This window comes from Anolis sagrei, chromosome 4, assembly GCF_037176765.1.
Source record: "Anolis sagrei isolate rAnoSag1 chromosome 4, rAnoSag1.mat, whole genome shotgun sequence".
Classification (NCBI taxonomy): domain Eukaryota; kingdom Metazoa; phylum Chordata; class Lepidosauria; order Squamata; family Dactyloidae; genus Anolis; species Anolis sagrei.
The window spans coordinates 97,369,409-97,395,489 of NC_090024.1; the positions used below are offsets into that span (position 1 = coordinate 97,369,409).

Sequence of the window (26,081 nt, forward strand, 5' to 3'; positions counted from 1 at the left end):
TCATGGACTGAAATCAGCAGAAGTGCTCACACAATCAGGGAGTAAATGAGGAATGATTTCTCCCCACTCCCTTCTCCTTGGTCATGTGTATTCTTCTATTGATTTGAGCATGAAACTCCTGTGACAGTCAGGAACTCTGTAGTTGTCTACAGTGACATGGGGGTAATAAGGACCTGATACTTGATTTTGCCCCTTAACCCCTGAAATAACGAGACAGACAACAAAGGTATGGATTCAAATTGGGCAACTTTTATTGAATGTTACCTATTTAACTTTACCTGAACTAAACTATGTGTCTAGGAACTTGGTGGCTAACCGAGGCAGCATCCTCGGCTACTTAGTGTGTAATATCTGTGTGCCCTGGATCCCCAACCGGCCAACCTGAAGGTAAAAGTCTGGAGAAGCCTGTGTCCGATTATTGATATCAGCTTCTCTCTTTACTGTGCCAATTGATGTCCCCTCACCCATTTGGTGACTTCTAGGTGAGTGTTTGTTGTACACTGACCCCCACCCTTAAGGGGTGCCTTGCGTATACCTCCATGTCTGTGTTTTCCTGATCTATTTATGCTAGCCTAGTTAAACCGGACCACCCCATCTAGCCCCTAAGAACAGTATAGGGTAGGCAAAAAAAAACCCCAGAACATGAAAGGGAAAAAATTCCTACCCGGCTCCAACGGGCAACCAAATATACTGTCAATGGGCGGGAGTGGTGGGTGGAAAGTCTTGACAAGACTGAGGTAAGGAGGCTGGCTCACATGGTTAGCCAGCCCCCGCCCCTCTTCCAGGAGGTTCTAATGGAACCTCCCATTCTCTGCCTTCAGGGGGAGGGGCAAATTGCTCTCCCCACCAACTGTGTTGGTGTGGAGAGTCCCTTCTCTGCAAGGACAAACACAGAGAAAGGGAAATGGCAGTACTGGCTCATGTGGAAAGTGGAGCAGTCTACTTTGGAGCCAGTCTGCTGCCCACCCTACCTGAAGTGTGGGACTGTCTTAACACAAAGCAAAACCACTTATTTATCAAAGTTTTGACACACAAAGTTTTTGCTGTGTAATAAACTTTCCCCATGTTTTTACAACAGAAGCAATGATGAACCAATATTTATAACCCAGGAATATCACCCCATTCTTGCAGGCACAAATGCACCACCAAAGCTGTCCTGACAGATGGCAATGCAGTCTCTGAATAAGGATAATAATGATGAAATTTTGTTCTCGGTTTGAAAGTGTGAGTTTCTGTTTAATGGTGTAGACCTTATTTTGAAAGTACTTGTCATACTCCACAAACTTTGTTTGTGTTCCACAAACTTTGATAAATGGGTGGATAGTGATGCCCCTCTTGACACGACAAAGTTTTTGCTATGTAATCAACTTTCCCCATCTATTTACAATAGAAGCAATGAGGTACCGACATTCATAACCTAGGAACAAAGCAACATAAGTAATCCCATATTTTTCTGAGTGCCGGAACATACAGAGATTTGAAGATCCGAATCTTCTGGCCAGAACGGGGTCATTCCCACACTTTTTTCCGGCTTTATAGCGATTCCTCCCACATTTTCAGCCTTCCATTTTGAACTGGGAGCTCCTGTGATAAAGGTACTGTGTGGATGGGTCCTAGATGTTAGGTCTCTATTAGCCAGGCCTCTGGAGACAAAAGACAACAAGCGCATTTATGATTACCAGGTTCAGCTAATTCACAGTGTTGATGGCCCCATCCAACTGCAACATGAAATATTTCAAAATTCCATTTCTTAGAACATAAGATCTAGGAAGAATTTTAAATCCCCAGAAGTTCAATATATGAATGGCAGCACTAAGTAGTGTATGCAGCCTTCCAAGTCTTACTCCTCTCACATTTTATCCATTAGCCTCCCATACAAGTCACTGGCATGTTGTTTCATTTAAAAGCTATTCCATAATGGTAGATGACAGATCATTTTTGCTTTAGGGCTATTCACAGATAACCCCCCTCCCCCAAACACACTCTCATCCATTAGCAACTTGTTGAAAAAGAAACACAGATGTTAGAAGTGGGGTGGAAATAATTGCATTAGCTTTACCTCCATGTTAGATTGCCAGTTAGCCAAGACAAGTAGAAGTGACAGGCACTGAAATACTACATTTGAATCTAGAGAAAATGCCAATGGGAAATAATTAGATCAGTACACAAAGAAGACCATGTGTGCTTCTCTAAGATATCATGTAACCAATTATAAACCAGAACAGATATATGTTTATAAAAATAATAGACCTTCCTTATGATCTGAAAAATGTGTAATCTTGCTTTGGTGAGTTCCAGAGTTCAAAACAAAACAGAAAATGAACTATTTCTATAACTGAAAACAGCCTAAGGCTTTCAGAACTGGAGATATTAAAAACCATGCTATTTCTTTCCAGGAATGTGATCCCCCCCCCCCCCCCGGCCCAAATTCACATGGCTAAACAAACCAAATGCACATTTCAATGTTCATTACACTGCATTTCCCAGAAGAACAAGGCAAAGTCAACTGATGAAATTATAAAGGAATAGAATCAGGGAAATGTACTGCACCCTACTAATAGAGAAGTATTTGGAACAGAGCTTCCAAAGATGTTATTGGAAGAGGAGTATGAGAAATATAATTTCTCTTAGGTACACAATTTAAAACTGTTACCATTAATTAACATTAATACTATTTTATTTGATAGTGCAGCAGTAGAAGTGGTTTAAAATTTATTTATTTATTTACTGCATTTCTATGCCGCCTTTCTCAGCCCAAAGGCGAATCAAAGTGGCTTACACTGGCACAATTTGATGCCATGATAAACATAAGCAAAATTAAAAACAAAATTAAAAATATTTAACACACAATATAAAAACCCTGTAAAAAGCATTAAAATGATAAAACACCAGTAACTTCCTATTAGCACATTTCCCAAAGACATTGTCAAGCCATTCCATGTTCATTATATCTTTAACCTCTCAATAACAGCAGCAATATTTATAAAAAAGAATGCTGGTTTAAGGCCAAAATTAAGCCTACTCCATGTTGCCCTTATTTCCACAAACAAAACTAAAACAAATCTTCAACAAAACAAACTTGTGATCAGCAGTTGTACAAAGCCACAAATTGTGCCTCATACCAATTAGATGCTCCATGCTGCTACACTTTTCAATGGTAATGTATATGGTGGGGTTGAAGTGTTTGGGCATGGAAAAGAATGTTCTTCCTTGGCTAATCATGAAAGGCATGATGAATCATCTTAATTTTCTACTGCATTGCTTTAAAAGTATGATCTTGCATAATGGAGGGTTGGACTGCATGGCTCTTGTGATCTTTTCCAACACTGATTCTAGAATCTCCATATGTTGGTCTTTTTATGTCTGTTTGTGTTTTCATCCCAGTAGTCCATTGACCAGGTTACATAGAAGAAGATGGAAGTATCCTCTGCAATGTTTTTAAAGACTATCACACTAGCCTGTAATCCTGTAGTAATTACATTGTTTAAGAAAAACTATTATTGGAACATTCACTTTCCCCACTCACTTTTAGTTTCAGCCCATAGGCAATTGTGCTTTGCCTATGATTTGGTGATGTGAATTCCCACAATCAGCTTTCCACACAGCATCACTTTCCTAGCTGCGTTTTGCTGATACTCTACAGTAGTGGTTCTCAATCTATGGGTCTTCAGGTGTTTCAGCCTACAACTCCCAGGAATCCCAGCCAGTTTACCAGCTGTTAGGATTTCTGGGAGTTGAAGTCCAAAAACATCTGGGAACCGCAGGTTGCGAACCACTGCTCTACAGTTACAACTTTTTAGCAGTCTCTTAACACCTTCCCTCATTTCCCAGTATTGAAATTACAGTGGAATCACACAATAAATAGTGGTAGAATAGCTGTTGAGACTTAGGTAACAGAGATTGTCTTTCACAGCAATTGAAATGATAATAGCAGTCTTTAATGAGATACAAACTGAAAGAGGCACTTAACAGCAGTGTAATTAACAATTCAAAAGAGCCTTCAGGCAGGTAAACAAATAGTAGATAATCCGGATCTTCCAGGACTTGAGCTCAGCCAAAAGGAAAGCAGGAGTAAACAAGAGCGTGTGGCAAACACAAAATCAAAACAGTCTCTTAATAAAGCAGAATTCAGAACAATAACAAGGTCCGATAAGCAGATGCGTAGTCCAAAACGATTCCAAGGTCAGGAGCAGGATGAAGTCACTCACGTAGGATGATTCCAAGGTCAGGATACACAAGGCAGGAAAACTGGATACCAGGAACCCAAGCAAAAGTTAGGCAGCACAAAGCACGTAAACAACACTTTGTCTTCTGCAAAGTTACATCTCCCAGCGTGCTCAATTTATTCACAGTCACTATCACTTGATTGAGCCTAATTACTCGCATCTGAATAATTTTCCACAGCTGCTGCATCTTGGCCACACCAATGCTGCCATCTTTGATCCAGTGCCTGATCCTGCCAGGATGAACCCTCCTTCCAGGTATCCTGGAACCCCTCAAACTCATCACTGGACGTAGCTTGGGTGTATATGTCCCTAATGTTCTTAACAAGAGCCCAATCCAGTTCCTCCTCCATTTCATCCTCACTAGCTTCCAGTTCCCCTGAACTGGAATTGTCTGCTGTATCTTTAAGTCTCTTAGACAGAGTATCGCTATCACTGTCAGACTCACTGGCCACCCGCTTTACTCCCCGGTAATTTGACTCTACTAAGTCCTCAGGGCCGAACCCTGCAAAGTCCTCTGAATCGCTCGGGGCCAAAAAGATATCACGAATGCGCTTCAGCTGACGCTGATCCAGGTCTGATTCAGCATCACTCCTTCTTCTCCTGCAACCAGTAGTAGATACGGTGCCATGACGCTGAGCCTCAACAATAGCAATGATATTGATTAATTCTCCCATCAATGAAAAGAGATTATCCAATAATGATTCAAGCACAATGTAACTATATGGCAAATGTACTACGTTATTACACTAGGGCTTTAAAGCAGACAGTTTCATATTTCTGCCATCTGCTGAATTCAGGGAAATGCAGTTTAGGGCTGGGGACTTTTGAATTCTCTCCTCACCATCCTAAACTACATTTACCAGGATTCTGCAGGCGGCTGAAATACAGAGCTGCCCACTTTAAAATCCTGGTGTGATAACGTTGACAGTCTTGTTCTAATCAGAAGAATCTTTTGCTTTCATGTCTCCATTTAAACCACCAGCACTTTGGGGTTTTTCCCAAGTAACAATGTGAGTTACTGTGTATGAAGCCATTGTTGCTGCTATTATTGTTCTTCATCATCACCATCTTCATCAAGATTAAGAATACTCTGTTCACAAGACAACAGTCTAAAAGCTGGCATAGTGGAAAATCAGTACAGGAACCCCAAACAAATGGGAACCCCAAACAAATGTGTGCTTCTCTGGCTTTGGAGAGAAAAAAAATCCCTTCATTATTTTATCCCATTTCTTGCTAGCATGTAAATATAGATGTGATATGATAAGGTTCAATAACCATATCTTATAAAAGACATCAGATATACACTAGACTAACCATAAGCCCTTCCTAGCTTCAAGTATTAAAAAAATACAATTCCACACAAAATCATTATTTTGCAGAATAATACTTTCTGCTTGGCTACAGTTATAGTTTATGAATATAAATAGTATGATAACAGAGTGTGATCAAAACCTTCAAATTTCATTTCCATCAAATAAAATGAGAAAGGAAAAGTCATATTGCTTTCTCCTTTTTCTGTGGTAAATTGTACCCATTAGAATATCTGTATGGAAGGACAGCACACAATTAATTCAACATCTTTTTCTAACATACTTTAATAGAGCTTTCTTCATACAGGTATTGCTTATCATAAATTTGGTATGGAAAACTCCTAAATACAAAGAGGCTTTCACAGAGTAAGATGGCAGCTATGGAAAGCATGGCCTCCTAGGCTGCATCTAAGTGTTGTTGTTCATTCGTTCAGTCGTCTCCGACTCTTCGTGACCTCATGGACCAGCCTACGCCAGAGCTCCCTGTCGGCCGTTACCACCCTCAGCTCCCTCAAGGTCAGTCCAGTCACTTCAAGGATGCCATCCATCCATCTTGCCCTTGGTCGGCCCCTCTTCCTTTTGCCTTCCACTTTCCCCAGCATAATTGTCTTCTCTAGGCTTTCCTGTCTCCTCATGATGTGGCCAAAGTACTTCAACTTTGTCTCTAGTATCTTTCCCTCCAGTGAGCAGTCGGGCTTTATTTCCTGGAGGATGGACTGGTTGGATCTTCTCGCAGTCCAAGGCACTCTCAGAACTTTCCTCCAACACCAGAGCTCAAAAGCATCTATCTTCCTTCGCTCAGCCTTCCCTAAGGTCCAGCTCTCACATCCGTAGGTGACTACAGGGAATACCATGGCTTTGACTAGGCGGATCTTTGTTGCCAGTCTGATGTCTCTACTCTTCACTATTTTATCGAGACTGGACATTGCTCTCCTCCCAAGAAGTAAGCGTCTTCTGATTTCCTGGCCACAGTCTGCATCTGCAGTAATCTTTGCACCTAGAAATACAAAGTCTGTCACAGCCTCCATGGTTTCTCCCTCTATTTTCCAGTTGTCAATCATACTTGTTGCCATAATCTTGGTTTTTTTGACGTTTAGCTGCAACCCGGCTTTTGCGCTTTCTTCTTTCACCTTGATTAGAAGGCTCCTCAGCTCCTCCTCGCTTTCGGCCATCAGAGTGGTGTCATCTGCATATCTGAGGTTGTTAATGTTTCTTCCAGCAATTTTCACCCCAGCTTTGCATTCATCCAGCCCCGCACATCGCATGATGTGTTCTGCATACAAGTTAAAAAGGTTGGGAGAGAGTATGCAGCCTTGCCGTACGCCTTTCCCAATCTTGTTGTTCCGTGGTCAGTTCTGACTGTTGCTACTTGGTCCTTGTACAGATTCCTCAGGAGAGAGACAAGGTGGCTTGGTATGCCCATCCCACCAAGAACTTGCCACAATTTATTATGATCCACACAGTCAAAGGCTTTAGAATAGTCAATGAAGCAGAAGTAGATGTTTCTAAGTATTATGCGCAAAAGTGTAACAATACACATCATCATGTGTATTGTCATTGCACTAGGAATGGCACACCCTGGTTTTTTTTTTTTTGGTTGCTTTATGAAAGCATGGTGAAAATCAAATCAGTGATGCCATGCCTTGCAACCATTTAATATTACATACAAGTTGAGCTTTCTTTATCAAGAATTCAAAAATCTAAAATCCTGAAAAATGGCTATCAGAGATGTTGACACCTTTCTGTTCTGATGATTCAGTGTTCATAAACTTTGTTTCGTGAATTAAAATATTTAAAATACCAAATTTAAGGATAGTTTCCCCATAAAAAGAAAATTGTACAAAATTTCTTCAAGCTATATAGATAAAGTATATATAAAATCATAATTGTATTTCATGTTTAGAATTTCATGCCTACATAATAAGATATCTCTGAGATAACTCATTATGCACGCATCTATAAATAAAAGTATCCCAAAATCTTTTTCAAAATACATCTGAAATTGAAAACATTTCTCATCCCAAACATTTTGAATAAGGGATCTATATCACAAAAGAATACATTACACTAGTACTATAACATGTTTATCCAGCAAGCAGAAACATGTTGATATATAGATTTTAATATCTGACTTAAGAATATAAAGCATTTTTAAACAACATTTCATCAAATTTGGATATACATAATATGCGTGCGTGCGTGTGTGTGTATGTATATATATATAGGTAGCTGAACATCAAATAAAACTACCAAAGACTATGCAGGATCATAGATGCCTCCATAAATGTTATAGATAGATAGATGATAGATGATAGATAGATAGATAGATAGATAGATAGATAGATAGATAGATAGATAGATGATAGATAGATAGATAGATAGTTTTGGCATCTGAAATTGTATAATTTTGATATCTCAAGTTGTATAATTTTACTCAGGGCCCCTTCCAGACAGCCTCATAATCCGGGACAAAAAACTGACACAAAAAATCACGGTACCTGAAAGCAAGTCCAAACATGGAGCTATCAGTTTCAGCAAATAGTTCCCTGAAAAGTGTCCTGAAAGGTTTGTTTGTAGTGGATTTTAGAAATCTGCAAAATGAATCCAAGATATCTGCCAAAAGTTTTCTTTTATTTTTTTAAATGATTCTCCAAGATGTGCTGGATCTCATAAGTGTAGATGTGGATATAAGAAAATGTACACAAGCAGATTTCTTGTCATTATCACTCCTTACCCTCCTGCTGCTTTAAAATTTCCCCTCTTGAACCTTGCTACCATTTGGGGTAACTTGCCTGTCATGTTGGTGCCCACTGTGTAAATTCAAGCTGTGTTTAACTTCATAAATATGAGAACAAAGGAATGGTTGTAGAGAGTTCTCATGGGAATTGCCTTCCATTTGTGCTTCCATTTAGTTACTTGTGTGTCTGAGGCTCTATCTGTTTATAGTTTTCATCAGCTGTTTCAGTATTTTAAAATGAGCAGTCTACCCCAGCATATTGCAATGAAGTCCCATGTTTTTCTTGAGTGCTAGGATATACAGTGATGTGAACATACACATTCTCCAACCAATTTCAGATTATAAAAGCAACTTTTTAACCCATATTTCCAGCCAATGATGCAATTCAGAGCACATTTTCAGTTAAGTGTCATCTAGCTGCCACCCACCCTCCAAACATCCCATTTTCTCTTAGATTTTAGGATCTCTGTAGAAGGCCACTCAGCGTGCACTTGTGTGCTTGTGCTGCCATTAAGAAGAGTGGAGAATCCACTCAAAAGGCTCCAAGCTGTTTTCCAATCACTAAAGTGGATTTTGCAGCATTATCTCCACTTATCTTTCAACTAGATCTGGGTTAAGGCATCAGACTTAAGAAACCACTTTTTCTGGGGTCACCTCACTTCATATTCTTCAACTAGACCTGAAAAGGAATTTAATTAACCCCTTGGAGACTCAAATAAGTTAAGCTATCCTCTTCCTTCACTAAACCACCCCAATATTTAAACAAACACCGATCCCATAATGCCCTTTCACAGCCCCTTCCAAACGCACACCCGCCCTCACTTCCCTAGTGAAATAATAAAAAAGAAGGAATTAAAGATATTAAACTAAGAAAAATAGAGGAAATTGTCAAAGGAAAGGATTGGAATTGAGTCTAAAAGCAAGGGGAGCAATCCTAAGAGCAGCAAAAGCACCAAGATAGAAGACAGATCTAGCTAGCATGTGAGCGAATATCTTCCATGCACAACTCTCGTAAGCAGACCCCATTCATAACTGTTTTGAGGACCAAGGTGCATGAACACTGTAGAATTAATGCAGTTTGACACCCTTTTTAACATCAGTTTCTCAATACTATAGAATATGGGGTTTGTCATTTTACAAGGTCTCTGACCTTCTCTGTACAATTCTCAAGATTCAATAGCAATGAGCTATGACAGTTAAAGAGGTGTCATACTGCATTACTTCAACAGTGTAGATCAAACATTGACAAATCTTTTTGCTTTGGGGACACATTGCGGGCTGGGTAAAGAGGGTGGAAAAACACTGGAGTGCGGCCCCTTTGTAATCAATTAGAGATTTCTCTTCAGTGTGTGGCTCACAAAGAGAGAGGCATGCCTCTGCCCTCCCTCCTTTTCCTCCCTTTCACTACAAGGCTCCCAGACAGAGGTGCAGTAACACTGCTCCTTCCTCTTGGTCCCCTTCTGGCCAATGTCACAAGGTGGGCACGGCAGGGGGAAATTGGAGAATCTCCCTTTCTTAGTGATGTATGGGAGGAGGCTGGAAGAAATGCAGGAGGTAACAGGGCGTAGCAAGGGGAAGGGTTTTTCTTTATTTTGCCAACATGCACACATGTGCACTCAGGCTGAGTGTGGCTGGTTATGTACCCCTTGGTCCCCCCTACTCCTCTTATAACTGGTGATAATGGGAATACCCAGTGGGGACACATCCTATTTCCTCTTGCTGGCTTTCTCCACACAATCCTTCAAAGTAGGTTAGGCTGAGGAGTTTCCTGGCTCAGGAGAGGCCACAGTTTGGACTGTCCTAGGCCCCTCGCTCAGGCTGAGCATGATTAGTTGCACGCCCTTTGCTCCCTCCCCCCTCTTTCTCTTCTGCTGATTATTACTGCCTCATGCCATGGCAGTTGGTCCCTGAGGGCTGGCTCCTCCCAGTCCTCATGGTCGGATGCTGAGGAAGAGAGTCTGCACCCAGCACAGCTGAGGCAAAAGATTGCTCTCCTCCTCATCAACACTGCCTTCATCCCTCCATTGGTGATGCTTCACTTTTCTCCCTCCTTTTCCCTCAGAAAGAAAGGCATCTGGGCCTGTTCACCTAGGGGGAACTCCAGCACAGCCCCACCAATGTCATCAGCCACCTCTCCACCTCCTCCACAGCTCTCCTCCTTGCCTCAGATCCTAAAACCCTCCAGTGGGCTGCTGCATCCGTCCGGTGAGAGAAGAGTGTGGAGACAAAAGAGAGGGTGCAAAGGACTGCATCCAGCCTGTGGGTCTTAGTTTACCCATGTCTGGTGTAGATGGATCCCAAAACTGGTCTCATTAAATGTCCTAACACAACGTAGGAAAGATTTGTGTTCCAATTAGGTAGTGGACATCACATCATTATCAAAATATGGCAACCCAAGCCCATTGTTCAGTGGTAGAATACATATTTAGCACTGCAAAATCACATACTCACTCCCTAGTTTAAGAATAACTGAGCTTCTCTGACCATGAAAAGAGTTGCTAATCAATAAAGATGTGTTTACAAAGCCATTCTCCTGGTTTTCATAGCATGGGTATTAGCACCACTACTTGAGATCAAATATCTAGGTTTTTTGGATAATTATTTATAGGAGAGATTAAATTGTCATTTTTTTCACAATGCTCAAGCAATCTTCAGTTAGTAATAAGATGACTATAAGGCAACATTGTGATCAAAAGTGCTCAAGTGAAAACCAAAATATCCTGACATCTTTAATATCTTTGCAAATGACCAGTTTCAGATCTCACCAGAATCTCCTCACATTTCCCTCAATCTATTCAGAGAAAGCGCTTCATGGTCCTCTCAGTTTCTTTCTCATCAATTCATATTTTAAAAATCCATTAAAAATGAACTCAAGAACACATGACTTTGTTCTTGAGGTAGATGTGGATGATATGTGTGGCTAGGCAGATGGATGGATGCTATCCTTGAAGTGACTGGCTTGACCTTAAAGGAGCTGGGGGTGGCAACAGCTGACGTGGACTCCTGCGTGGGCTGGTCCATGAGGTCTTGAAGTGTCAGAACTGACTGAACGAATAAACTGTCATGCGTTAGCATGAGTAGCATGCAGATTGACTCTAGCCCAGTTAACTGTGTGTGTGATGAATTGGCTCATAAAAGAAAAACACACGAGATTTCAGCTTAAAGTAGAAAAGAAAAATATTGTAGTATTGGCAGCATACAAAAACAAAGTAGCAGGATTGCTGTTTCCACAAAAGTAACATGAAACAATATCTTCTGAGAGATATCATTACTCAGCTGTGATAAGCAGGAATCCTTGTCCTCTTCTCATGGCTGTGTCTTCGCAGGACATCTGCAGCATAGTCCCCGGCTTACACAAAGCAGAATGGCACAGAGGCATAGATGCACAAACAGCATAAAGGCACAATGGCATAAACGCACAATGGCAAAGAACTAAACACACAGTAGCTATCTTTATACACATGAAAATAACACTCTCAATTAACTCTTCAATTAACTGAAACAGCTGTAGCACAGACAGCCTTGAACCTTACAGCAACTTAAAGTTATAGCACAAACAACATTGATCCTTACTACAACTTAAAGTACGTTGCAACCTCTTAGTAGCAACAACAAAAAAAGACATTGAGAGAAAATAATGTAAAACACAGCTAAAATGCATTATTAAACATTTTTTAAGTTTGATAAGATTTGTGATTTCACAGCAAACAATTATGTACACCCAATAATAAATTTTAACACCACAAATGCCTATTAGTAGCTATATTTAATTTGTCTGTAGTCATAATAGCCTGCAGGGGATCCACTTCTAATTTTGCTGGATGCCCAGGTGTGATAGCATTTGAAATGCATCATGTTCAGAATTGGGTCATTTATTCCTACACAGAAAAATTTCCTCCAGTTTTGTCATTCCATATGAAATTGTTCATTAGAACACAGTTGGCAGTGGGCTTTTTTAAAAGACAAAAAACATACTCATTTATGCATGTAAACTTCCTAATAATAATATTTTCAATGGGTTGTACAAAATGATAAAGCAATTGCTATTTCTAGTAAGTGCATCCTATTTGGACCTATTAGCAGCAGGAATGCAAAATCTGTTTTAGACAAGCACTCTGCCACGGACTGATTATTACAGGTGATTGTACTGCTTTACATACTTTTTAATACTAATATTCATAGAATCAGCTCAAGGCTAAATAAACACATTTTTTTCAAATATAAGAAACTTACAAGTTAAATTTCAGGTACATTGAGGTGTTGAAATTACAAAACAGATTATGTGATATTTGAGAATCTATGTTTTCTTTCCTTGGGGCCAGTTTACATATTTCATTTCAGTTCTTCAACATTTACAGATGTATAGAGAAATTACCATTTAAGTGTGTGTGTGTGTGTGTGTGTGTATGGTTGTTAGGGATTGTTTGCTCAAGTGAACACTGCATCTGAATAATTGTGATGTCCAGATACTAGTGGATAATTTAGTTCTAAACTTTAGAACTAATACAGCTGAGAGACACAATTCAGGTTGGTTCTTTACAAATTCACAACAGCTAAACTATCCAGTATTTGACACATACATTTAAATGCTGACAGAAAAAAAAACCCCATAATTTCCATGGATGAACATACATATTTATCTGCCCAATGCAATGGAAAATAGCTTGATATTGTGCCTTTGCAACAGTGTTACTGTGTATTCAGTTTTATGTTGCCAAGGGTGCTCTCTACAGAAAATAAATAGTGATTTATGGTGATAGTAATCGCGGTGGAGGAGAGAGGAGCCATAACTAGGCAATAGGGGTATACACAATATCATTTCAATATACTGTATTCGGGGGATTTGGGTGATCCGTTAGCTGGATCCCCAGAAACAAGATGGGTGACAGGGACAGTAGAAGGTCAACAATAACTAGGCACATGGTGCAGATCTTCATCAGATTCTGGCTGAATTTGCTGCCCCCCATGCATGGGTGTCAGGTAGTCTTGGCAGAGCCAATCAGAAGAAGAAAGCAGATCATGTGTCTTTTTGCAAAGGTGGTCTATATATACCAGGGTGAGGTCTGCTGCTTTTCTGTGGCATCCTGCCATTTGAGAGACAGAGAAAGAGAGAGAGAGAGAGAGAGAGAGAGAGAGAGAGATTGTGCTTGCTAGCTTCATGTGTTCTATCACTGCTTTTTAGTGCTTAGGGATTGCTTTTTGAGAATTCCAACCTTTTTGTTCTACACTGAATTTTCTTAGTTAATATTTTCTTCAAGTTTTATTTTACTAGTAATTTCACTAGGAAGGAGTTGGTTGTATGCATGTGTTTTGGGGTGGGGATGTGAGTTTTAAAAATGCTTTTTTGTGTTTGTTGAAATATTTTACGGATTTTTTTAAAAAAATGCTTTATGTTGACTGAGTGTGGGATAGGTTTAGGGAATAGCCTGACTCCCTTGAGTCCTCATGGGGAGAATTTCCCCAGATCTACCTTCTGGCTTCTGTATTATGTCCTGCAGAAGCAGCCTAAGTTCCTCCCCCTAAAAAATAAAAAAAAAACTTTTCTTCTAGTTCACCTTTTTTACTCTCTGCTATTCCTTCCTCAGCCCTACTTTTTGGCTTGTGTGTGTGTACTTCTGCACCAGTCCAGCAACCTTCTTCCTTTATTTGAAGAAACTTTTAAAAAATATTTAAAATCAGTGAATGAAGCTTGAGGGGTGGCAGTCATATCCTCCAAGTGTAGTCATTTTCATCCTGATAGCCATAAAAATGATGGAAAGAGGAGCCTCACCATGTCCCTCACTGTCAACAATGGGCTGGATCTTCCTGGAACACAAATGGAACTTCTGGCTGATAGATCATGAAACAGTATTTTTACCCTCCTGATTTCAGTAATTCTCTGATAAACAGAAGGGGGGATGGGACTGAAAATGGGATGGGTTTTTGAGAAATCACACACCCCTAAAAAAACATGCTATATACTATATTTTACTCTGAAATCCCCCAATAATCCCCCAGGCAATTCGGTGTTGGTTGGGTCAATGGTGATCATCATGGTCTAGTATTGTGAAGGACTTAATTTTTCATGGTGATGGTGATTGGGAAGGGCTGAGCAGTGATGTGGTGGCAGGAATTGCCACCATGGAAGCAGAGAAGCATTCAGCCTTTGCAGCCCTTTATTGAGCAGAAGATCTCCCATTGCATAATTAGGATCCACTACTAGAAAGAAAGCTCTAACTCAACTTGCAGCAGCTTCAAAAATAATGATAATAAGCTCCAGATTGAATTCAGAACCACCATAACAATAGATCTACTAGCAACCTCAGGAGGAGGGTTAGTGGTCCTGATGGCGGGGGGGGAGGTATATGGGCAACTGTGTTGGCTCAGGGGGGATAGCAGTACTCTGTCCTTCAATTTTATTTACGGCCATAGGCCACCATGGCCTTGCTCCAAATAAGTGTGCAGAGTTTGTTCTTTCTGGAACTGTCCTTCAACTATATTATGAAAGGTAGAAATAAATTTGAGGGCAAATGTGTAAATCACAAGATATAAGGCAGCCATGTGTACCATTCTCCCCAAGTTGTGGTGGATTATGCACTTCTCATGCAAGCTGTGATTTGTGATACATTGCATGCCCTCCCTTTTAACACACAGCATTGCCTGCTGTCTGCAGTGCATGGTTAGGTTGTAGCTAACATACTGGCAAGGAGTGAATCTTGACTCTAGCTTCCAAATGTGGACATAAGGCACAATATCCTAACATATTGTGCCAACCAAAGACCAACTATAAATAACCATAGGTCATTTGCTCCAGAATGCATTTTGCTGGCCAACAGATAGAATAATGATACCACAAATAAGATGTGAATTGAAATAAAGGTAAATGTATTAATGTTACATATTTAATTGGTTCTAATTAATAAGCAAAAGATTTAATGGGTGAACAATCTGGTGCAGGCACAGCTGAGGCAGTGGAAAGAGAAGGGGCATTGTACAGAAGGCAGTAAAGTAATTAAAACCTCCCCAAATGAAATTTAAACAACTAATTAACTAGCCAAATAAGAAATAAACAATAAACAAAATAAATCAAATACTATAAACTAATTACTAAGATAAAGCCCAGCATTTAATTAACAAACTAAACTATTTTTTTTTTTACAATTAGAACGCAAAAAACAAAACAAAAAATGAACTGCCAGCTGAATGGAGAGGAATATCAGAAAAAATGCAATGCCTATCCCTTCTGTCTATATAGCTGATGATGATCCAAGAAGCAACCCTCTTCAGTATCCTTGCTTCAGACTCTTTCCAATTCTTCACCAGGCATAGCTTCCCTGACATCTGGCATCTTACACCTGAGGCCAGAAAACTGATCTCCCTCATCCATGAAAGCTTTGGTGTGGCAAAAATCATAGTCATTTGATTCAGTGAGTTTTGTTCACATTTTCTCTATCAATGAATTAATATTTAGCAGTAATCATACCCTAAGGGCACTCATCAGTTTTCAGTGGATGACTGGAATATTGCATTGGCAATATACATATACACATAGATACACACAAATACACACAGCAACATTCTATATTGTTAGTCTTCCCTGGATAACAGAATAACCCACTGTAAATGGAATCAAGGTGAACCAGATAATGAATTGATTTGTTCTGCTGTGTGCAAACAATGTCTTAACCAAGCATTACAAATCACTTCTTCTTTCTGTGCAGTCAATACAGTATTCAAAAAATAGCTCAAGTTGCTAAGGAAGAATCCACAAGTCCAGTACTTCATGTTAAGAATAGGAACCAAAGGTTAACCTTCACACTCAATTCTGAGACTTTTCTCTTCTAGCAGAGAGCTTCCTGTACATAATGAAAGAATATCTAGAATTTTCTTTTTATACATTTCTGTTTACTAGCCAAGTACTCTTGACTTGTAGAAGGACAGAGCTGTTGACAAGGCTGATTCAAATCTAGAAATGATGTGGGATCCCCCATCCCAGTTTCTCAAATGGAGTCTCAAATGAAGTTTCCAACACTTTCGGGAATCAGTGTGAAAACAAAAATATATGGAGTTTTTCCAGCTTTGCAGGCAGTCTCTCTTTCTAGCACAACTTTGCTAGCCTTCTCCATGATAGAGACCTAACATTATGTAAAAATCCTAGAATCAGAGTTGGAAAAAACCACAAGGGTCATCCAGTTACAATCCACTGCCATGTGTAATGTACCTGACTTACTTTAGAAAGTTAGGAAGTGACATACCTTAAAGGGCTGGCAGGCAAACAGCCATTTTGTGCTGCCCAGAGAACAGTAGCACCAGTGGGGGAAGCCAGTTACATGCGAGTTACCTGATTGGTCATTTGCAAATGAGTGGGTGCCAAGATTTGAAAGGGGGCAGAAGCAAGGATGAAAGTTGGAGACGCCCAACTGAACATTCAATGGCAGCTAGGGAGTCAGCTGGAGGCATTCCCTGAGAGTTAGCCAGTCAATTAGGGTCTGGAAGGAAATAGCTGAGGAGCAGCTGGAAAATTGGTTAAAGAAACCTGTTTTTATGTATTCGAATAACCGTCCTTTGAGAAGATAAGAATAGTTTGAGAGAAACTCATATTGAAACATTGTTCTGTAAGCAGCAAGCAATTGATCCTATGTAACCACTAAACATATGCCATAAGAATTATACAAATAAACTAAGTAACTGTTTTACCTTCAAACAAACTCTCTCTCCATGTATCACTTCCAGCTCGAGCAGTCTTAAAAGGAAGAAGAAGAAAACAATCCTTTGCTCCTTAGTGCAATATTTTACTCAGACTATCAGCCAGTCCCCTTCCTGACCATTTTGCATATCTGATTAGATAAACAAATAAGAGGTCCCTTCAGCCAGGCCACGAGACCAGAGAGTGTGTGTCCCATATTTAATGGTGGCAGAGTTGGGATTATAAAATAAAAGTTCCACCTTGAAAGAATAGAGACAGAGTGTGTCTCATATTTAATGGTGGCAGCAGTGGGATTCATGTAAAAAAAACTAATCCGATGCAAGGCTGAAGGGATTTGAATGACAAAACCAATCTAACATTTAAAGCAAAGCTGGTAGAAGTTGTGAGGTAGAGTGAACTCACAAAGATGGCACTGCCAGAAACTCAGAAGGCAGTCTCTGAGGAGATACAAAAGTTGAAATGGCAGATAGAACTAAAAAGAAGAAAAATACAAGAAATTAAAGCGGAAAGAGAAAGAGAGAGAGAGAATAATTCATGAAAAGAAGATGATACAAATTAGGTAGATGATAGAGACTGATATGGAAAGAAAGAAGGGAAATGATATATTTGTGAGTGACCTCTGGGAACTGATAGAAAAGGAAAGTGAAGAAATTACAACAGACGAAGTTCAGTGTTTCCAGAACCCAGATGTTATGAGTGAGATAAAAGAAAAAGAATATAAGCTTCCAGAGGTTTCTCAACAGCAATCTATACAGGCAGTGAGATCGTGTGTGGCTGTGCAGCAGGCAAAATGTCTAGAAACAGAAATTACTAAAAGCAAAACTGAAACAAGAGAAACTTCCAGAGTTGCTTATGATACATCTGCATCAAATGCCAAACACATATGCCCAGATGCAGGAGAAACAGGCAAAGAACAAAAAGAAGAATATAAGGATGGTGCTACTGTTCTCTGGGCAGTACAAAATGCCTGTTCGCCCACCAGCCCTTTAAGTTTGGGGAAGGTGGGTTGCCTTCTCCAGGCTCAGAGGAGGAGGAGATACACGTCACTGGTGAGAGCTCTCCAAAGAGCACTAGTCAATGGTGGTCCCTGCCTCGGCCCTCCTCTCAGCCAAGGGACATGGTAGGCTGCTGTGTCCACATCCGGAGAGGGGGGCTGAGACAGACGGGGGCTGGAGGGAAGAAGTCAAAGAGTGGTGCCTAGACTGCAGGACAGAGTTTGCCAATGCCTGCACTAAACCATTTCCCTCCACGGTTTGGCAGAAGTTTATTTCACAATATTTTACAAGGGTCAGCAATTAGAAGAGCCACACCAGCACTTTCATAGCAGCAGTTGTGGGAAGATAATTAGAATAATGCGGAACTGAATGGATCTTCTGTCATTTTCCCCCAAATCCTACAAGTATTTCAAGTTGGCCACAATGTTAATGTGTGCCAAATTTGGTCCAAAACCATAATTGGTGAGATTCACATGGCTCTCTTTGAATGTGGGTGTATTACAACTCACACCACCCTCTCTCAGTGCACCTTCCATATTTGTTGTTGGGTCATTCATCAAGCTATGTAGGAGCCTTTGTGGTGTAAGTAAGTGTGTGTGTATATATATACACACACGTACATACACAGGCAATATCAACTGATAAAACATGTTTAAAAACTAATTACAAAACTATGGGGCACTGACATTATGTTTTTAAAGTGTTTCTAAAATATGATTAATGAAAAATTTCATTACTACATTAGACTTTTACTTATCCAACCTTCACTCATCCAATGCTCTGTATTATCCAACGCAGTCTGCCTCCCACCCAGATCAACAGCTGTTACAATACATTGCGATGTTTTGGTGCTAAATTCGTAAATACAGTAATTACTACATAATGTTACTGTGTATTGAACTGCTTTTTCTGTTGATTTGTTCTAAAACATGACGTATTGGTGCTTAATTTGTAAAATCATAATGTAATTTGACGTTTAATATGCTTTTCCTTAATCTCTCCTTATTATCCAACATTTTCGTTTATCCAACATTTTGTCGGTCTATTTATATTGGATAAGTGAGGCTCTACTGTATTATAAGAGTAACAAAATGTAGTTATTTTTGTTACAGTAATTGTGCATAATGGGGAAAATTCAGGGGCTCCTTTTTACCTCATTTTTACAGCTATTGGGGTAAAACTTGCTACAATGGTGGAACTCATTTACCACTGCTAGCTCATCACATTTCTGAGTGTTTCACATATCCACAGAGTTTGGGGGAATTTCCGCAGTTTTTATAAATAACATTTTTTTTAAAAAAAATACAAGAGGTATCTCTTTACATTTTCTATACAATGACATAAGGTAACAGATAATCATGTCTCCCAACTTTCAGAAATATTCATACATCTACTGATTTTAAGGATTTTTAAAATTTTGGATAAAAAAAACTTTTTTAAAAAAGGCACAACAGCTATTGCATGGAACGTCTCTGATATTAAGCAATAGAAAGCAATATTAGCCAACTCTACATTTTCATAGAATTCTATAGTTGGAAGGGGTCCCCGAGGGCCATCTAGTCCAACTCCCTTCTTCCAGGCAGAAGGGCACCATCAAACTCTCCTGGCAGTTGGCTATCCATGCTTCCCTTATCGAGTTGGAAGGGACCTCCAAGAACAATCCATTTAGGGCTTTCTTTCCAGACTAGCACTGATTTAAATAATAATAATAATAATAATAATAATAATAATAATAATAATAATAATAATATATTATTATTATTATTATTATTATTATTATTATTATTATTATTATTTACTAGAAGTATCAGATAGTCCTCCTCTTTGCAGATTCGACCATTCATTGGAATTCTGGCTGGCTGCAGAGGGATAAATCTTTCTCTTCTCCTGATTGGGGCTTTCTGATGTGAGTAAGTTTTGATTCTTAAATTTTAGGCACAGGCCACACCCACATGTTAGATATCACTTTGGAAGTATAGTAGGCTGTCTCTAAAGCAAAGTATTATCACTCTTATGTTCCTCAAGTTCTTGCTAGTCAAAATTGCTGCCTCTACTAGCTTTTATTTGTTTTCTCATAGCATTTTGAATCAATTGTTTTTTTTTGTTTTTGTATCAACAGATCACTGTTACCAGTTTCAAGTGATAATTTGGGGTGTAAGGACTTAAAATTTTGGTGCTGAGAACATCAAGAGATGTGGGATTGTTGCTGCAGGTAGGAACCAAAAAGTTTAAAATATTGAATGTTGTCTAGAGAATTTTGTTAAGAGTCCCCCATGCTCACTTATGACCTCATCAGATTGACTTTGTCCCCCTCCCCCCATTTCACTGTCAGCCATTGTAATATAATAGGGAGTCACAGCTGCTATCAGATGACACAGCCATACTTTTGGTAGTCACCCCCCCCCCCCCGGTCACAGAACTACAGATCTATTGTCAATTTGGGCTGATCTGTGATCACTGAGAGAAATTGTGAAATTGGCAAAAATAGTGTGAAGGACCCATCATTTTGTCTCAAAATAACATGTGATGGGATCCATATCAGTCTCTGTCCCATTTTAGCGCTCAGCCTGGTGGAGAGGGGCGGTCCGATGAATGATCCTTAGAGCAGTGAGCTGGCATCTCTGTTTATAGAAAGGCATGATTAGTCCTTCACAATTTTTTTAAAAAAATATATAAATGACAGATACTGCTGAATAGAGGTCTTAGAGAACTGAGAGAACTGGCAGTTCTCCTTTGCTGGTTGTTTTAAATTTGTTATTGTTTACTCTTAAGTTCTTTAATTGTTTTTTTTTAAAAAAAACCTTGTCTTTCTTATTTCACTTCTATCCTATTATTGTACTTCAATATGTAATTAGATAGTAATGGAGTCTATTTTCATTTTGAGATGTCCATGTAAGGACTTCAAATCCAAATGGTAATAAATATCAAATAACTTTATATTGTTTCCTGTTATAATACATATGAAGTCCACTGTAAAGAAACCTATCTGGATATTATAGAATTTTAATGAGGTGGCTCATCAGTAGAATTTCTTTACAAAAAGCCCCACGGTGGGCAGAGACTTCTTGGCTCTGTATGATGAGGAAGATGCCATATGCCTACAGGGAAGCACTCCAAAGTTTGATCTGTCTGATGAGAGGAAAAGTCATGAAACAAAGCGATGGAGGACTGAAAGGTATTATCTGTTCATGATTCCTCTTTTTACTTTATGAAATGATCCCCTGACACACACCGCTGTCCTATAAGGTCCCTAGTGGGGTTTAAAATTCAACTCCAACACATTGCAACCATGTGCTGCAAGTATATTTAATATTGCTTTGCTTTAGAATTGATTTATCATGCAGAATGTGAGGAGGAACCCTGGCCCAGAGTCTCTTAGGGCATGGCTGTAGATCAGTGGTTCTTAACCAACCTGTGGGTCCTCAGGTGTTTTGGCTTACAACTCCCAGAAATCCCAGCCAGTTTACCAGCTGTTAGGATTTCTGAGAGTTGAAGGCCAAAACATCTTTGGACCCACAGGCTGAGAACCACTGCTGTAGATGCATGTTTCTTTGGATCATGGTAATTTTCTTTCAAGAATATACCTATTATATAGAAAAAATGCAAGTAATGTCAGAAAAGAAACATGACCTTGGTTCAAATATTTGTCTAGCAGTGGTGGCAGCTTGGGATGCAGCATCTGGATCAGACTCCTTTCATGCTATGTAAGCATATCTTGTGTAGGCTGACCATGTGTTATTTTCAATGTATGCGATATTCATGATACTTCCTATTCTCCAGAAAGGTCGGATCAAGAGTATCATATGTATATTAATTTGTAAACTGCTTCATGTGATGTCAGTTGCCCAGTGCTAGAAATCCATGCCGAATTGTTCTATTGAACAAAACATGTTTGATCTGAAATGCTAGTGAGAACTTGGGCACCCACTGAAAACAGATTTACAGGTGTTTTGGTTGTGCCAACTCTCAAGATGCTTTTGAAAGAAATGCTCCACAATGCTGTTTGCACCACCACCACACACAAGATTTTTGTGCTGTAATACTGTTTGGAAATAAAGCATTCTTGGGTTGATGATGGTTGTGGACTTCTCTCCATGTCTCAAGGTGAATGTCACTGGCTCTAGGTAGGGTTCATATTGGACAACTAGTCATCTGTCCATTTCAACAACTTTTGCATGTGCACAAAGGAAGTTTTGTTTTGTTCAAAATAAAATTGCTCCGGTGCTTCAACCATCTTTATCAAGGTTTGGATTATTTTTGGTGGACCCATAAGTGTCTACCAGGTGGCCACTGACATGCTATATGAAGAATTATATTAGATATAATCTGAAAGTCTTCAGACTCTGCACACAGACCTCCACATTTCCACCTTCCCTGTGATCTCTGCTTGACATTTCTTTGAGTGTGTTCATTATCTTGTGGAAGATATAAAGCTCCATTTTAATAGAATGCTTTATATAATTATTCTGGAAATTATTCTAGAAAATTATTATTATAGTTGGACCACCCAACTCAAACTTTCTGGCTAAGAGCCTGAGGCTGTAACTGCTATGCAGTTTAACAGGAAATGGCATCCCCTTTACAGGTTGCTTGTTCTCTGCTTGCTAAAGGGTCAGAAATTCATTCGGGAACAAATGAAATGGCCTTCTACTGAGTCAGAGCATTGGTTCATTTAGCCCAGTGCTATCTATTTCAACTAGCAGTGGTTCTCTGAGGTATCCTGCAGTGATTTTTCTCAGCCCTGTAAGCTACTTGAAAATATTTTGACTGGAAATACCAGGGAACTTGTACATGCACAACATGTTTTATGTTACTGAATTATGTCCCTCCCCTTTGAGATTTTTCATGGTACATTTCCTTCTTCATATTGCTTTTGTCAAATGGGATGCGTCTCATTTCAAAGTTATGTCTCCAAGCTTCCGAGGGAGCAAAAGACAACCATAGTCGACCACCATGTTGTTTGAACAATGTATTGCTTTTCTACTTGAATTGTTACTAGCAGTTTCAAACTGTAAGATGACTTTTCTCTGTGTGTGTTTTCATGCTAGCATACTGGAGCTGTTGGCAATGTTCTATGTGCACAGTTTGCAAAGTCTTCTTGTCGAAGGATGCTTTCAAATAGTTAAAATGGTCATATTGTGCAGTGTCAGTTCTCTTTATCACAACATCAGAGCTGAAACAAATGTGGGCGAATTTTCCTGAATATTGCACATGGTGGGGGAAGTAACATAAGGAAAATATTTTGGCAGCATTCCCATAGCACCCCTGATGTGCCGTTTTGCTGTAGAAGATATATGTCAATTGTCATCCTTGTTTACAAGGAACTATTTGCACAGGGCTTGAGTTAATGAACATCCCAGTGCATATACACAGTATGATGCACATCTAGAAACCAAGTATCCAGAGAAACCCATTCCTACAATGCACAATTTTAATGGAAATGTGCTCTTTTATCCACATCCAAGATCACAATGATTTTCCACATACTGAAGTCCATGTTATTCATATGCTTTCCTCAAAGCCATCTAAATTAGGTTCCTAATAGTTAACCATCCAGTACTGATGCCTGCTAGTCAGGCTCCATTTACTGGGTCCTGTCATATTCTTAGGATATCAACACATGGAGATTCCTAACAGTAATGACTGGGAGGGGGGATTCACCAGACAGAATGGTGAATCCATGGGGCATGGAGGAAAACCGTCAAACCCCTCCCCCCCATCACCCACATTGCCACTTTCCCTATTACACCGTAGAAAGCATTGCTGCCTGGCTTCCCCCCACACTGACCTCCTCATAACTAATGAGAACACAGGAAGCCTCCCATGTTCTCTGGGATCCATGATAGGACACTTCCAGGATGGAGCCAGAATGGAGCCCCTCCGGAAGTAGCCCTGCATCATGAGATGGGCTCTGACAGACTCCGTCCTAGCTCTGACCTGGACAGAGCCCAAGGCTAATGTGATGAGGTCCTAAATTCCTCTTCAAATGGGGCAGTGACATATAGCCCTCAAGAAACAAACAAACAAACAAACAAACAAACAACAGGATCTTATCACTATGAGGAATGCATGACTCCATTAACTTGATGTAGATGGAGATTTTTTAAATAAAAAATCAGCAGTTACTGGAGCTCCGAGTGTAAGACTTTGATATTTTGAGGGGAAAAAAGATCGCTAGGTATATATTTTATATTACATTCATATAAGGTCACCTCCCCTCATCCCCTCCTACATTCTTTGAGAGAGGATGAATACCATGAGGATATGTATTTGAACAGATAACCTGTGTGTGGGGATAGCCACAATGTTTGCCCATACACAGGTGTGGTGTACAAGGGGAAATCATGTAAACTTTTGTACATTGATAAATATTGATTCCATGCTAGGATCATCGTCATCGTCATCATCATCATAATCTTAATTGCATTTAAAGATAAATTACTGAGCATTTGTTAATTTTAATTTTAGATTATCCTGTGTGGCAACCAGCACATGTTTATTATGAGTGAACAGATTACTGAAAATAGGATGACATGATTAAAAGTCAATGCATCTTAGACAAATGTTGCTTAAATTTTCATTATCCTATCCATAAAGTAAGAACTCTTAATCTGTTCCAAAAGAAAAAGCTCCAATGATTTCAACTGCCTTTCCTTCTTCTTGAGTGGATACAGCTAATATAATTTATGTTGCTTCCATGTTAGCATTCAAAGTGATCCTTCTGAGTATCATAAGGCAACCTACTCTGACACAAATCCATCCTCCAAAGCACCCTGAATAATCACACAGATAATTAAAATCCCATTGTTAATAACAAGAAAATATAGCAGGAGGCATGAAGAAAGTGCTCTATTGTAGGACAACAACCCCCAATTTGCTTTACAAATGTATATGTCATTTAAGCAGCAGGCAGAAGAACCACACAGTTATAGATATTTTGGGTGGGGAAAACACACAGAAGCCTAATAAATCATGGGTAGGATTAAAAGTAATGAACATTTATCTTCTTAACCCTGTAAAGCAACACTGCAAATCCAAGGATTACAGCTTGCTGTGTTTTAAAACTTGGTTCAGTGATTAAAAAGTGCCAGCCTTTTTTTAGTTTTTGTTGTTTTTGGTTGTTTTCCACTCCTCTGCTTTGTGTTTGTTGTTTATTTGTATCTTTTTAAAACAAAAACTCTCTCAATTGACAAAGATGTATGCCTGCTGTGGAAAGGGAAGAAAAAGACTATTGGAAATTAATTAACAGTCAATAAAGACACTTTGGGGCTCAGGCTCAAAGTAATGTTTTCAGGTATCAGCCTCTGAAAGTGGCATTGATGCATCTCTCCAGTGTATAACATCTTGTAACATTTATCCATGTCATGTGACATTATGGTAGTCCATTTTTCTCCCTCATCAGTCAAGGTCTGTGTAAAAACCTGCCTCAATGGTTGCCTTGTATTTTCAGGTGCTGAGGAACCTCAACTTACTAAGACACATCTGGCATGGCTTATGGTTCAGGATTGTCAGAAGTTGTGGACAGAGCAAAAGATAAAACAGGAAGTCCACAATGGATAATCACTCATCTGGGTGAAAATGTGGAGCTGAATGAAGGCCATGGATTGGAAATGTAGTACTGCCATGGCTGTTCCTCCCCCACCCATCCCTCTAGAGTTGAGGTAAACAGAGAAGAGTAAAGGAGAGTGGAAATAAGATGTGAGATTTTTACATGAGAAAGGTATAGAACAAGAGGAAGAAAGACTGAAGCTCTACAAATTGTCACTGTTCCATGATTTTCTGTCTCAGGATCCTGAGGGAACTGAGTTATGTCAGGAAAACATTTTTCAAAGGCATCATCATCAGCATGTAGAATCCTTTTGCCCATGCCTGTGTTTCTAATTAGCTGTGCTTGGATCACAGCCATTCCAGACACTGGTTTTTTTTTCTATTTGTATCTATTCTCCAAATACTAATCCAAACAGTTTTGCAAATCCAATGGGTTCCATATTTTTCAAAATGTATTTTGAGAATGATAAACATCCACTGGTTTGAACAGAACAGGCTAAATGTCTGAATCTACATAAACAAAATTAAGAGTGTGTTCATAATGCACCATAGTAGCTGATGGGCATATACTGTAACTTG

General features: G+C 39.4%; 1 protein-coding gene across 1 annotated transcript in view; it reads left to right on the forward strand.

Moving 5' to 3' along the window:
- The window catches only part of CDH12 (cadherin 12), an 805,590-nt gene that overhangs the window by 233,515 nt on the left and 545,994 nt on the right, over window positions 1-26,081 (forward strand). The window contains exon 2 of the mRNA XM_060774685.2: window positions 20,074-20,166. The gene's annotated coding sequence lies outside the window, so the exon portion shown is untranslated. The remainder of the gene's footprint in view (window positions 1-20,073; window positions 20,167-26,081) is intronic.